The sequence below is a fragment of the Rhynchophorus ferrugineus genome, unplaced genomic scaffold, assembly GCF_030347505.1.
Source record: "Rhynchophorus ferrugineus isolate W39M unplaced genomic scaffold, kcgeb_rfMv2 rfM9, whole genome shotgun sequence".
Classification (NCBI taxonomy): Eukaryota; Metazoa; Arthropoda; class Insecta; order Coleoptera; family Curculionidae; genus Rhynchophorus; species Rhynchophorus ferrugineus.
Window position 1 is genome coordinate 29,953,709 of NW_027472588.1, and position 16,188 is coordinate 29,969,896.

At 32.7% G+C, this 16,188-nt stretch overlaps 1 long non-coding RNA gene across 1 annotated transcript in view; it reads right to left on the reverse strand.

Moving 5' to 3' along the window:
* LOC143202706 (uncharacterized) overlaps positions 1-16,188 on the reverse strand; it is a 140,991-nt gene that overhangs the window by 5,082 nt on the left and 119,721 nt on the right. Inside the window, exon 2 of the long non-coding RNA XR_013007215.1 lies at positions 13,773-14,100. This is a non-coding gene — a long non-coding RNA (uncharacterized LOC143202706). The remainder of the gene's footprint in view (positions 1-13,772; positions 14,101-16,188) is intronic.

Below are 16,188 nucleotides of genomic sequence, written 5' to 3' on the forward strand. Positions count from 1 at the left end.
TGGCTAATTGGAAGAAAATCACAATTATCAGTACATAATAAATTGCTATTATATAAACAAATACTGAAACCTATATGGACATATGGAGTAGAATTATGGGACTAATACATGAAATACAGATTTTAAGAGGTATTGTGGGCGCACCCAAATACTATAGGACTGATTACCTACATCAAGACCTTCAGATACCTTCAGATAGAACAGGACACAGACTCAAAAGAATCAAACTATCTGATCTTGTTTAGTGCTGTGTAGTGAGGTGTATATAATAAAAAATACAGCAGTGACATGTATAAAAATTATTTCACCAGAGACTGAGATAGAGCCGATGGGTTCTCCTAAATATATATCTAGATTTAAGTTATCATAAAAATAAATTCTAGGTTAGACGGAAACGACTAGTAATAATGTATTAATTAAATAATTTAAAAAAACTTGCTAAACGTTATTTTTTTACTCAACCTGTAATAGAACAGTCACATAGAACAGTCATTCTCTCACTGTGTTAGTTATTGTTGTTAAATATTGATAGGAGAGCAATAATATATAGAAATAATGTTTAAAAATGTTTGAGAATCACCAATAATATAATCTGAAATAAATTAACGAAATTAACAGATCATAGATTATGGTATTATATAATTATAATTCGTTTTAAACGTTAAATATGCCGTGCGAAAAGTTTCTCAGCAGTAAAAGTGAATCTAGCCCGGCTAAACTTTGAAACTTGTTTATATAGTATATGGAAACTTTCTCTTGTAAGAATTGTGATATATTTTAAAAGTCGTTATTTATTTCCTTTCATATCTAGAGTGTTCGATTGCGGTTGTCAATTGTCAAAGTTCTGTTTCAGAATTCTTAAACAATATTATAATTTAGTTTTTAAGTAATATTTAATTTCCTATATAGACAAGTGCTTTACGATTAACAAAAGAAAACGCTACTTCCATTTGGATCTTTCTTTTCTAATTTCTAATTCTATGGTTATGTATTTACTGACTTATTAATTTGTTGTATATGGTTGTGAATATTTTTGAACAAACAAGATTTTTTTGTAGGTGAGCTAAAAAATGAATAAATTATAGTGAAGTTGAGACGACAAATTGTGTTTCTGAATAAATGTTAATCCCAGCAAGTATCTGTTTGTATATTACATGCTGCTGATATAAAATTCATTCAAAACTAAAATATAAGTAGTAAAAGACGACACTAATATCGTTGTTTCTAGTGGTTATTAAACATATTTGGTATAAACATGTATGTTTGATAAGAAAAATGTAAGGAACGAGAACTGAGACTGTTGCAGACAATATTGTACACAATTGGAGTATGTTAAGTACATAAATTCTAACTAGATGAAAAATATAATTACCATAGAAACATCCAGACATACAAAGTACATACAAGAGCACATTAGTACTATAAAAATACCAAATGCAAAGGAAATAGAGCAATACATGTGAGTATACATAACACATACAATTCAATTGAAAAGTCCCCGGCCTAACATAGTAAAACACATTTTTTTGGCAAAATTAGTTTTTTTATTCAACATAATTCCCTTCAAGGGTGATATACTGATTATAGCGACCTTCCAACTTTTCGATGCCATTTTTGTACTACGATTTGTCCTTTGCTTCAAAATAGGCCTCAGTTTCGCGATCACCTCTTCATTTCACGAAAATTTCTTCCCAGCGAGCATTTTTTTGCGATCCGAGAACAGGAAATAATCGATACCCACTTTGCACAAAGCTTTCTCATATCCAAATATTCGTGAATTATATGATGTACACGTTCAGTTGATGTCTTTAGAGTGTCTGCTATTTTATTCAGTTTCAATTTACGGTCATTCAAAATCATTTAGTGGATTTGTTAAATGTTTCACGTCTAAACTTAGCATACCGATACTTGATGGTTGATTTTCCTGGGATAGTGTCCAGAAACTCGGCATCGAGCCAAGTTTTCGCTTCAAATGTATTTTTTCCCTTCAAAAAGCAATATTTTATCAATACGCGAAATTCTTTTTATCTATTTTTTTAACAATAACAAAAGTTGCTTCACTCAAATTGTTATAATTCACAAACTAATAATCCGACACCTGTCAAATTTATGCACGCATCTTTTGAGGCTTAGTGCTAACTAAAAAACATATGGATTTAATTCCAGTAGCGCCATCTATGTGCCAGGCCGGGGACTTTTCAATTGACCTGTTAATTGAATACATTGTTGTTATTTCGATATTGAAATATACTATATTTGAAATTAATTTTGTTTCGTTTCTTTCATTTCCAACAATGTTTTCAATACTTCAGTTAAGAGCATTTATTTTTATTATTTTAAGTTTTTTTAATGAAAAATAAAGGTATATTAGTCAATTTGAGCAACGCCAACAAAGTATCTATTGACAAATTCTTAAGTTTTACATTTGAAACGATGTTAGAATGGAAAGTTAGTGGTTAAAACATTATTTAAAAAAGTTATTTAATTTTAAGTAGTGCTATTTAAGATTTTATGTTACTTTCGATTATTTTTGTATTGTAATTATTAAAGAGTTATGGCAAGTTAGGATAAAAACTATTAAGAATGCTATGGCCACGTAAAGGTATATTTGACATTTTTTACAGATAAAACAAATTAATATATCCGCCTTATCGGAAGGTATATACAGCTGTGAAAGAAAAACTCGACATATGTAAAAAAATATTCCAACATAGATTCACAAAATTTGAGAATAAGAATCCTCAGTTTTTCTTGCTTACAAGATATTTAGATGAGCTTTTTATTCAATCTGATGTCTGATGAAGAAAAAGAGAAAAAGAAAAATTGTTCTTGCTGAAGGAGTATTATTAATTGATATGGTTCTGCAGATATGGTAATTCTAAAGGTTGTAAAATCTTTCTGTTAATTTTAATGGTATTAGTTTCTGATTTACTTCAGGTTTCATTAGTAATTGCATTTCGTAACAAACCACTAACTGAATATTACAGGTAATAAATAAGTTAATTTGCGCATCAAGAGTTGTGATGAATATTCCATAGAATATTAACAGTTCTAAAATAGTTTCATAGAATTATAATTCCTCATTTGTAGGTAAGTTGTTAGTTCATACGTGAGACATAAGACAAAGAAGAAAGCAATAGATAAATGAAAACTATAGAAGACAAACTGACGATGAGCTATCTACAAGGGCGAGGCTGAAGATTGAAATAAATAAGCAAAGAACAATACAATTTTCTTTTAAAATGTAGGTAATGAAATTAATACTTTAAGCAGTCTGGTGTATTTATTGTTTTTGTAGCATGTTTAGCTGACAAATTTGGATAAAGATAAGGAATATATGAATATATAAATGAAGTAATGAAAATATGCAGGAGTTAAAAGGAAATCTACGTAATTTACATATATAAAACACATAGGACAAATAACAGAAATTATGAATTATTAACAGTGCATTTTTAAATATTTCGAAGCACTGATAAATATTAAGGTGTTTAATTACTAACGTAATAAGATATGTGACTATATAACATTTTATTCTTTGAACCTGATAGCAATTATTTTGATTATTTACTTTATAGACCTAAGTTTTGAAAAATCATCAATAATTTATTTACTAATTATAAATACATTTGTTTTATTTTCATCTTCAAATTGTAAACTAAATAAACTAGATCTACTATTTTTATATAAAAGTCTAATTATTTAGTTAGCATCTCTAAACTCGAAAGCATCTGTCAGGGTTAATAACTCTCAATTGTCTAGTAACTAATTTTGTAATGCAACTGTCCATGTTCAACTAACAATTATTAATAATTTCAAATATAACAGAATATCAAGATATATTAAATATTATATTAGTATTTAACGATTAGCTATTTGTTTAAATAATAATAGAAAGACGTAAGGCTGTTCTTGTTTTTCCAGTCTTAATAACGTCGTAATCATATTGTTTGCTACGATATCATCGCCGATCCGGATCGTGGCTCGACATTCTTTGGAAACTTTGTTGATCGCCGCCAACTAGACCCGCTAATTCGGAAAATGAATTTGCGCCAACTACGTCATTAATATACCGTACGGTTCGAATTTCGGACGGGGATTTTTCCGGGTTTTCTCGCTCCTCCATCCGTCATGTTCGGCCCGACGGGGACGAGGGAGATCCCCGAGGGTGGCGACGAGGCGGCGGTGTCGGTGGTTGTTGATCCCCAAGGCTGCGGCCTATTACACGTCCGCGGCGACTGCTCGCCGGCCCACTTGATAACAAACGGGAATTATTGCAGGTACGAGGCGCGAGGCAGGCCAACGGTGGCGGAGCGGCGACGTGCGGGGATGCCGGGTGTGGGTGATCGAGGACGAGGGGGGCGGAAGGGTCGAGAGGGGGGACCCGTATTACCGCGGCACGGCATGATCGCCCGCGATAGCGGAGCGGTCCCAAGGACATCTCGCCGATTGAAGGCCTGGATCTTTTAAATTATTTTCGTTTTATTTTCGAACGGATTGAACCGGTTCACCGTGTGTGTGTGTGTGTCTAGACGTTGTTTATTTTTAGTAATCAGGATTTCATTTTAATCAAAATAGACCAGGAATGACTCAGAACTGTGCGACATTAATAGTGATTCTTAGGGCTATACATTTCTCATATATTTAGAAAAAAATTACGAAATTCATTAAATGCAATCAATATTATCAAATATCTCTACTGTCAAATTAAATATTAAAAAAATCAATTGTAATTTTTTTGAAAATTTATTTATTCAGTTATTACTAGTCGTTGCCGATTAACCTACAATTTGTTTTTACATTAACGTAAATCTAAGTATATATCTAGGAGGATCCAGCGGCTTTATATTAGTCTCTGGTATAATAATGTTTATATATTAACATTGCTGTTTTTCTATTAACTGCATCTCATTACACTATACTATATAAAATCAAATCATTCTTTTGAGTCTGTGTCCTCTTCTGGTTTTATCCATGAGTTGTATTACTTGACATGAGAGTCATGACATGGAAATCTATGGGGTCTCATGTTCTCATATCTCTTTGCAATGCTCTTGATTTCCTGAAACACAGTCGGTATCTGTAGTATCTCGGTACACCTACAGTACCTCTCAGGGCTTTTTTTTTTGCAAAACTCGTATTATATTTATGTTAGTTTTCTATGAATTCCGTATGTCCAAATAGGTTTCAATACTTGCTTTTTTAATAGCAATTTATTATGTACTGATATTTGTGACTTTGTTCCAATTGTAGCAACCTTGAGGCATGTTGAATTTCATATCTTAGAATAGCGGCCTACAAAATACACAGATGAAGAATATTATTCCAGAAAAATATATAAAGATTTGACAACCACTGACCAGCATTCAGTTCAGACGTGCCACCATCGATTATCCGAGACTCGTCTTCAGGTAAACCCAGCGTCGTTTCCTATTATTTATTATCTACTACTATTTTTATTGGCAAATAAATAACGGTCACATAATGTAACCCTAACTGTTTAATTTCGTTTTACCTCCATTCCCCGAATCATATATATTTCAAACAATTAACCAATACATTCTCCAATATTTTAATTCCAGTTCTTTCCATTTTTTTTACATTTTCCTTTCAGTGAAGTTTTGCATCAAGATCATTCCGAGGTGTTGTTGCTAAATGAAATGATAGTATTGTTTATTGTTATTGGTGCTTGTGTAATTACACGTGAACTGCACATGCACAGATTTACTACTAAATTTTAATTTTCGAAGCCTGAGTCAAATTAATTATATTGGCCTGTTGTTACATCTCACTTGTATTAGTAGTTGGTAGTGATTCCGAGGTACGACTTCAGTTGATTCTCTACTAATCCTATCAATGTTGATGAATTTGATGGTTCGCTGAATTATTCTATGATTTCACCCTCTTTAGCGTCGATAAGGTCCAGTTTGTGAAGCTTCACCGAGTTTTGACCATTATCTTTTCAGGTATTACTGTTTACCAAATTCCATTCTTCATTTTTCATAATATTTCGTATCAAAAATTGTTCAATTTATTTCGTTTCAGCAGTTATTCGCAAAAGGAAATTCGGCCTATTTAATTTTTGACTATTAATTTATGTGCTGATGAACTGTGTTATTGATCTTCTTTTGATATAGTCTCATGTAAATAGTTCATAACTATTTTATAACAGGCAGACAATAGTAATGTCGCAAGATGAAATAGGTTGGTTTATCTTGATATTTTACTATAGATATGCGATTTTAAAGTCATATATTAAAAGAAGACCGAAACTACTTTTTCGCCAAATTAGTATGTTATCCATTCTCATTATAATATAAATTAATTAACTGTTCATTAAGTAAGGCTAGTCTCTCGTGTAATCAAAACGATACGAGGAAATTATTTGCAACTAAAATAAATAAAATGGCCTATTGCAGCACTATATAGCCGCCGATGTCAAACTGTCGATTGAGTTACTTATATCGAAATAGACAGTCCAAAAGTAACTAAATCATGAGACCCATATCAACTGTGGACATCAAACAAGTCCATAAAATATATAGAACCAGAGGAGAATGAATATTTTAGAGGAGAATATCTGTCAAAAAAATGTGGATAAAATTAGTGAGAGATAAATAATAAAATTTCATTCGTAAAATGACCGCAGGACGTCCAATTGCTGCTGCGATAGTTGAGGGTACGAATCCCGTCAGAGCATGAACGTAGTCGTGTAACATCCGACAAAGTTGTCTTTTGCAATCACACCAGTAATCAGGTTGGTTATAACTAGATTTTTGGGGTGATCTTTAATTTGGTCACTTGCTAGTCGACATTTAAAGACTTTTTTCTTAAAGTCAATATTCACTTTCTCAAAATGATGCCCTTGTGGTGAATTTTAAGCTTTTAAGTAAAAGTTTAAGCTAAATCAAGTGAATATGATAGCTGAAGAACGATTTGCATTAAAAAATTAAGGGTTATTGGCTCATGGTTCTGGCCTCTTGAGAAGAAAAAATTTACACAAACGACACATAATATTTCAGCAATACTTCCTGTATGAAATTAATAATAAACAAATTTGTATAAAAAAATATACAAAATATATAAATATTTTGTGGACACAGCAGAAAACATATATGGCCTCACTTTTGGTATTAAGATTATTGTTCAAAATAAATTGCTGGTCCAAGTATGATTCCAAGTATGATTGGCTGTAATATTTTAATTTCAGTAAATTAATATATCTCCTATTCATTCTACTTATATGGTAAGTAAGTTTTAATGTCTGATAGAGGACTTTATTCAAATTTTTCGATTTCTGATCGAAAAATAAAGTTTTTGTTTCCATTTAGCTACTCTCAACAATTTTTTGCGTGAACTAATTAGAAGTCATTTGTCCTAAAGTTAAATACAATCTTGTCAGTAATTTCGTATCAGTGAAGTGATTTGACAAGAGGCATCGTATTAGAGATATATTTAATGAGTTTTACCTTTATTAAAATATTCGATATTAATATGAAGCGAACTAAGATCAAACCATAAAGTTAACTGTCATATAAAGACAAAATAGAGACATAGTAAAATTTCGGTAGAGTGGGTGTTGAAAATTGGCTGTTTTGAATAATTTCGGAACGATTGATGATAAAATATTGTGATATCTTTGTTGGCTATGCCAGTTTTGATATGTATAGATATTGATGCGCAATTTTTCTTAATTTAAACGTTTTTATACGAAGAAGTGACAGTTTGTAATATCAGCTATGGTACAAACGATACTTTCGGTGCAACATATTTTATTCTATTAGTACGTATTTTATTGAATCAGTCTCATAGGAGTCTCACAACCTAATATAACATGCCAAGCCTTGTGGTTAGATTTTAGTGTATTATACGCTTTCTACGATGGCTAAAACAAGCAATCGGTGAAATATGTGATCTCTCAGTTTTTATTTAATGTTTCACCAGCGGAAATATAACAGGTAATGATAGAATACATAAAAACTGCTAAAACATCATCGACAAAGAGGAATAGTGGGCGAACCTAAAATTAGTTGACAGAGGCCGGCCAATATTAAAAAGTATTGTGGCCAGACAACATAAAAATACCTCGTCAAGCAACACAAAGCTCACTCCAGTAATACTGTTTCTAAAAAAAATAGTACGATGGGAGCTGCATATAACTAGCATTCAAACAACAAGCTTGCAAACTACTATGAATAAAGTAGTGCAACTGGGACACTTGAAAATTGAATGAATGCGGTATATTTCGATGAATAATCGCTTACATTGTTTCCTACAAGTAGTAGAGTTTATGTATAGAGAATCCCAAAAGAAGCCTACGGTCCGGATTGCCTGTTTCCTACAGTCTCATGGAGGAGGTTCCATTATGATTTGAGTGAAAATACCGTGCTATTCAATTCATGCTTTAATTCACATCTCTGGCTAGATTACTGCGAATGAATATCCTCAATGATGAAGTTCTTACTATGACTAGTAAATTGCTGCCAAATACCGCAATATTCAATGATCATGATGTGCAAATACACACTCCCCAAAAGGTTCAGTTTTGGTTTAAGGAGAACCAGAATACCATCCAACAACTTTCCTGGCCATTATAATTACCAGACTCGGACATAATTGAACCTTTATGGAGAGGACAGAGAGTGAGGAGTAGATTTCCATTTCTAATTTCATTCGCTATGTAATAGTCGCTATTGATGGTCATTCCTTTTTCAAGGTAGTCAATGAAAATTATTCCAGGCCCATCACGAAATACAGACGCCATGACCTTGCCAGCCGACTGTTGCATTTTCCCACGCTTTGGAGCGAGTTCATCGTATGCAGGCCAATCGGATGACTGTCGATTGGACTTCAAAGTGAAATGATGGAACCATGTTTCATCCATTGTCACATATCGATGCAAAAACTCTGGTTGACGCTTGACGCTTGACCATCTTCAAATACTGCTCCGAATCATTAACTCGTCGTTGTCTTTGGGCAAAAGTGAGCTCGCGCGGCACCCATTTTCCACAGAGCTTTCTCATACTCAAATATTCGTGAATGATATGTTGTACACATTCAGTTGATATCTTTAAGGTGTCTGCTATTTCATTCAATTTCAATGTACGGCCATTGAAAATCATTTTGTGGGATTTTTTAAATGTTTTCGTCGGTAACAACCTCTTTTGGGCGTCCACTGCGTTCACTGTATTCGGCGCTCATTTTACTACGTCTAAAATTAGCATACCAATCCTTGATGGTTGATTTTGCTGGGGCAGTGTCCGGAAACTCGGCATCAAGCTAAGTTTTTGCTTCAACTGTATTGTTTCCCTTCAAAAAGCAATACTTCCAAGCGCCACACTCCTTTTTATCATTTTTTTTCACAATAACAAGTGTCTTCATTATAAATGCTATAATTCACAAACTAATGATCCGACAGCTGTCAAATTTATAGACGCATCTTTTGAGGGTTAGGGCTAACTAAAAAACATATGGATTTAATTCTAGTAGTGCCATTTATGTGTCAGGCCGGGGACTTTTGAATTACCCTGTTATTACGTTGTCCATCCCCTGAACAGATTCAATAAACACTCCTTCCTTAAAAGGGCGGTGGACTAAAAGTTCGACGATAAAATATGCGCGAATTCACAAAAAACTTTTCAGCGGTGTCTCCGTTTACATACGCACTCGCTACTGACCTGAGCGTCCCTTCAACACAAAGCGGCCTCCTCCAAACTCCATCTACATCCGAATCCGAGACAATACCCGATCCTCCCTTTACGGTCTGTGCTCCCCGTGCTCTCGCCGACACCCCCTTCGCCCCCGGACCGGGTCGGGTTAAGGCCTTCGTCGTTCTCGGTCGGCAAAATATGCAAAAAAGGTCGGTCGGTCGACCGCCTAATCCCGGAGGCTTAGCTGCCGCGTTTTTTTGCTGCGAGAGGCGGGAGACGGCTGCGATACTCCCTGAGGCCTTGGGCTCGTCAGCGGCAGTGCGCCCTGTCTGCAGCCGTGAGTATTAGAGCCGATGGCACGGTGGCAGCGACGGTGCCGTTTAAAATGGTACGGGCGGCGGTCGGGGGCAGGGCCCGCTATAACAGTTTCGCGACCGGTTGTACAAGATCCGGGAATATATTCTCGATTTTGTGAGGGAATTCGATGTCAAATTTCAATTTTAACAATAATAGGTGCATTGATTATGCACATAAAACTATTATATGTAATAAGGTTTGAGTGCATTATTCGTTTAAAAGCAAAAAATATAGAAATTGTATGAATGTATAATAAATAATATATAATAGTCATCAAAAAATATATTTAAAAAAGATAAAGATATTTTAAAATGAGCTATAGCTAAGAGCTAACAGGTCAATTGAAAAGTCCCTGGCCTGACTTCAACCCTCAAAAGACGCGTGCATAAATTTGACAGCAGTCGGATTATTAATTTGTGAATTATAGCATTTTGAGTGAAGCAACTTTTGTTATTGTGAAAAAAATGGATAAAAAAGAATTTCGCGTGTTGATAAAATATTGCTGTTTGAAGCGAAAAAATACAGTTGAAGCAAAAACTTGGCTTGATGCCGAGTTTCCGGATACTGCCCCAGGAAAATCAACCACCAAGGATTGGTATGCTAACTTAAGAGGTAGTGAAATGAGCACCGAAGACGATGAACGTGGTGGACGCCCAAAAGAGGTTGTGTTCGACAAAAACATTAAAAAAATCCACAAAATGATTTTGAATGACCGTAAATTGAAACTGAATAAAATAGTACACACTCTAAAGATATCAACTGAACGTGTATATCATATCATTCACGAATAGTTGATTATGAGAAAGTTATGTGCAAAATGGATGCCGCACGAGCTCACTTTTGGTCAAAAACGACGAGTTGATGATTCAGAGCAGTGTCTGAAGATGATCATAACAAACCCAAGGTATTGCGTCTATTTCCTGTTCTCGGATCTCAAAAGAATGCTCACTGTTAAGAGATTTTCGTCGAATGAATGTGTTTTACTATGGTAGGCCGGGAAATTTTCAATTGACCTGTTATATTAAACAATGTATGCAATATTTGAATTAAATAGAAAAAGCAATTACACTATACTACTAGGAATTGAAAGCAGATGAATAAAAACTGTGCGCAGAATAGTATATCAACCCTCCATAGCTTTGTTGGCACATTAATATTCTTGTCGGCACAATTTTCCATTGCAATTTCACATAAATTCACACTTTATATAAATTTCGATTTTGTATTGAATGTCATCTTGTTAAGGTAGACCTTTCATGAAACTATAAAAATACATCCAGTGGTGTTAAGTGGGATAATTTATAGCATCAATTTTGAACCTCCAAACAGGAGAGTACATAAACAGGAAATGTCTTATAGAATAGCTGAGTTGTCTTCCGAGCTTTAGTACATGTAGCCCTTTATTGTTAAAATCACATATAACCCGTATTAGTGTTATTCAATATGGACTGAAACAGCACGGTTGTCATGTAGTAATATCGAGCACCAGCAATAGTCAGTATTTGGTCTGCCCTATTTGCAAAGAAATCGTCCAGTGAAGTCACCAGCCCAAAATCCATTTCAAACAAATTTCATCACTTGAGGAATGACAAATTCTTCAAAGTGGAAACATTACGTTAGATAAAAAGCATAATTGATATAAATAAAAACCAAAAAAATATACCGATTAGTTGGAAAATACTTCCAATTTGACCTAAGATTAAAGACATTGGTATATCAGAGCGAACAGTAATTCAATGCTTCCAATACAAAGTTCTTCGAAGCCTAAGGCTACGTAACCAACGAAGGAAGATAGGATGACCTCAAAATTAAATGTATCTATATACATTAATTATTATATTATATTAAATGTATATATGTATCTGAATTTACTGAAGATTTCGTTTTAAAAGATGAAATAAACTTGCAAAATCAAAGTAACCTCGAACAGCTACTAGACAAAACGCAGGAAATCACAAGATTCCAACCAAACCAGACCACCAAAGAACCAAACCACAGGAACTCGTATAGTCTACAAGTGTTACACTTATTTAAGTAGTCTAATTTAATTTAAATTGGGAAATATATACTGATATATTTGTCATTGGTTGTGTATTGATGAAAGTACAACATAACAAAAATAATAATTTTGTGAATTCAGATTGTGAGTGTATCTATTGTAAGTGTTATAATTTGATGATGTTATATAAAAAAAATATTAAAAAAAAGTATGTAAATAATTTATTATTATAAGCCCGTTTTAAAAATACCATAATAAATATAATAAAATTATAATTAAAGATAGCTAAATATTTGATTAGAGTTAAGATCAATAGTTTTCATGTGTGTAATAGATCTTTGGTTGTAGATGCTTTAGGTTAGTTTAGCTTATATACTTCATATACAAGAATGGTTATCATGTCACAATAAATTGTGAAATATTATACTTAAAATAAGAATATTTAAATACATCTGATGTGATAGCGATTTTACAGAAACAGATTCATATTTAAATACACTATATACTTCCATAGAGTGGTATATTTTAATGTTAGATTCTATCTTTAAAAAGGAAAGTTTGATTTTAATATAATAATAACAAATCAACTGATGACGTTTCCAATATTTCTTGGTCAATTTTTAGGTCTTTCTATTTTAGATTTATCTTGATTACTTACAATTTTTGAAATCGCAAGAGAGAGAGGGAGGGAGAGAGAGACGGAGAGATAGAGTGCGTGCGTGGAAGTTTTACAAGCATATTATTGCCCATGAAGTTTATGAAAAGATTCTATCAAATATTGGGAAAAACAAGGTATTTAAATTTGCAGTAGTTGAATAATGTATTCCGAATTAATGTAAAAAAAACTATAATGAATAGTTAGATGGCTCAATTAATAATTTGCCGGCTTAGTTGGTGCAGTGGTAAAGGCGACAGGACGGTCCTTTCGCTATTGCGATAGTTGCGAGTTCGAATCCTACTGGGGTATGATCGTAAATTTATATTTGTAATTGTTTAACATTTGTGATTCTCATTAGGCAAGAGTGCAAAATCAGAAAAGGAAATGAATAGCAGTCATGCCAGTAACCTGACTGGGTAAGACCGGATGTCTTCTGGGATGATTTTTAAGTTGGTTACTCGCCAGTTGGTAAGTTACATATTAACACACGTTCCAGATAAACCCTAGTTGCTAAAAAGGAAACTCTAAAATATATCTAAAAAATAATTTTGGGACAAACTTGCAGTTCAAGAAATTAAAAGTAACTACTATACATGCATAAATTATTTTTTTAGGTATAATATAATGAACCAAAAGAGAAATTTAACTCTTCTTAAGTTAGAAAATGATCAACATGTTGTTCATTCATTCAACTCATTATTGAATAATTAATTATTGTTATCTACAGTATAACAGCATATTATATAATAAAAATGTTAAGCCAAAAAGCTCATGATATATATAAAAAAGAAATTATGTTTGGTTACTTAAGTTCAAGTGTACAGGATTTTTTTTTAATTTATTAGGTAAAAAGCATCATAATTGTGGAAGCATAAAACAACGGACTAAATAACATAAAATGACATAAGTTAGAGACTTTCACTGAAACATATGTCTTTAAATTGGGAAATTAATATATTATATTACCTTCTTGATGGTTACATTGGGTATCGAATTCACCGATTTGAAATATCAAAATTGAAATTTCCTTAATACTTCAGAAATCAGAAAGTCTTAACTGCTCAATTAATGAAGTAATTTAATTTCTCTAATAAATATTAAACTATACCTCCAAAATAATATAGAGACTCCGGCCGATACGCGCGTCGATATAGATGGTCCTATCAGGGTGTCGGTCGTGCCGCAGGGGGTGGCTTCGTAATCAGCAGACTGTGGTGGCGACGGGATCGTCAAGGGGCCGAACAGGGACCGTTGGGGACCGAGGGACGAGCTGGGGGAGAGGGTCGCACGCCACGGTGACGTTCGAGTTGACCTGCTGCCGTCGTTACGCTTTAAGACGGGTTTGCATGACGGATTGCCGACGACTTCTGTTCGGCGAAGAGGGCGAGGGCGTTGAGGGGAGCGTTTTTTTCCTTTTCCTGCTGGATTTTTTCCCGCTGAAACGTTCCGATTTCTCATAAAATCGTGGTTAGATTTGCATGTGATTTTTTTGTTGTTGTTAATAAGACGGATAATAATTATATAATATATTTTTACATTCATACAAAAATAATAGGTTAATTGTTAACTATGATAAATATGTTATAACTTATTGTTGATGTTATTATGCAAAAAGTAACAAAAGAAACACTTCTTGGAACCTTTGCTGATGACACAATTATTATGGCAAAAGGTATATCTCTAGGGCAATCGAAAAAGTGCAAGTGGCAGTCAAAAAATCTACAAATGGACGAAAGATTGGAAATTTCAACTTAATAGCTCCAAATATGTCCACGTTAATTTTGCATTGAGGCGAAATAATAAAAACTTAATTATATCACTCAATGGATGCCCGATTCCTCAAGCAGAATCAGCTAAATACCTTGGAATCGATCTTGACGGTAGATTAAATTGGAAGCATCACGTTAGACAATAAGCAAAACACATTAGAACAAAAATAAAACTATACTGGTTAGTCGGAAGATACTTTCAACTTGATCTAAAATCAAAGAGGTTGATATATAATAAAATTAAAAAGCCAATTTGGACCTATGGTCATAAAAAAATACGCTGTCAAAACAAGGTTCTTCGATTGATTACCAATGCCTATCGCTATGTAACCAATGAAGAACTGCACGATGACCTGGAAATCAAATAGATTTGCGAAGTTATCCAAGATTTCGCCTTGAAACACGAAAGAAGATTACTAAATCATACTAACATGGAAGCAATACAACTGCTGGACAACACGCAAGATGTCAGGAGGTTGAAACGAACAAAACTATACGAACTTATATAAAGTGTATACATATAGTGTAAACTATAGCTATAAGTTAATAATTAATAAATAATTATAATTTTATAATTGAGGAATACATACTGATGTATATTCTCGCATTCGTCTTGCTTGTTAATTAATCCAAGTACATAGGAAAAGTAGTAATAAATTAATTGTAAATTAAGATTGTGCTAAGCGTATTTAATAAAGATGTTATAAAAAAAATTATGCAAAAAGTAATATAAACGTAATATAAGTTTGTCAAAACAAAGTTCTGAGAAGAATTGTAGGTGCACCCAGATACTATAGGACTGATTACTACTTATACAGATACCTTTTGATACCAACTATCACTCAAGAAATCAAGAGACATGACAAGACAAGCAGGCATGAATACTATTCTTGGCTTAGTAATACATACTCAAGTATTTGGTTTGAAAATAAGTATATTTATCGAATTAAAAATAACTCAAACAGCAATAGCGTTTCGAAACATTATGTTGTAGGAAAAAAAATTGTGAACTGTTTATTTTTTTCAGCGCCACCTCTTAAGGAAATTAATAATTGTGAGCCGCCACACCCACGAGACAAATTAGATTGCCAAATTGCCATTCTTCTTCTGCTGATAATTATTTTCGTATAACATTTTTTCAGATAATATACAAATAACATCAAAACATAATTTAATACGATATGATAGACCGTTATTAATTAAGCAGTAAACGTAAAAATAATGTTTAATTATCTATAACTCGTAAATTAATTTCGATAATAAATATAATAAGTTAATATAAAATATATTTAATTCGCATAGTAATACACGTAAATATTCTATTTGCGATATATATGTTTAAGATCAAATTTATAATTTATTTTATGTATCATAAGTATAATTGATTATATAAATTATAGCTTCTTTATTTACACATATTATTGAACATATTCACTAAATACATTTTGTGTAAAATTATGATTAAATATAATTTGTTTCTTTAGATATATTATCAATAATAATTATAGTTATATTTTTATTGCTAAATGATAGTGGAAATTAATTTATAATTATTTCTTGCTATAGATTGATTCAATTATTACAGTTTGAATATAACACCATAAATAAATATCTCTGAATATTTAAAAATAATATGTTAGAAAATGGTTATCATAAGACAGTTAATTGTGAATTTCTTTTATCTTTATATTTAAGTTATATATCAAAGTTATAATATTTATATAAGTAATATAATATTAAGTTTTTATTAATTTT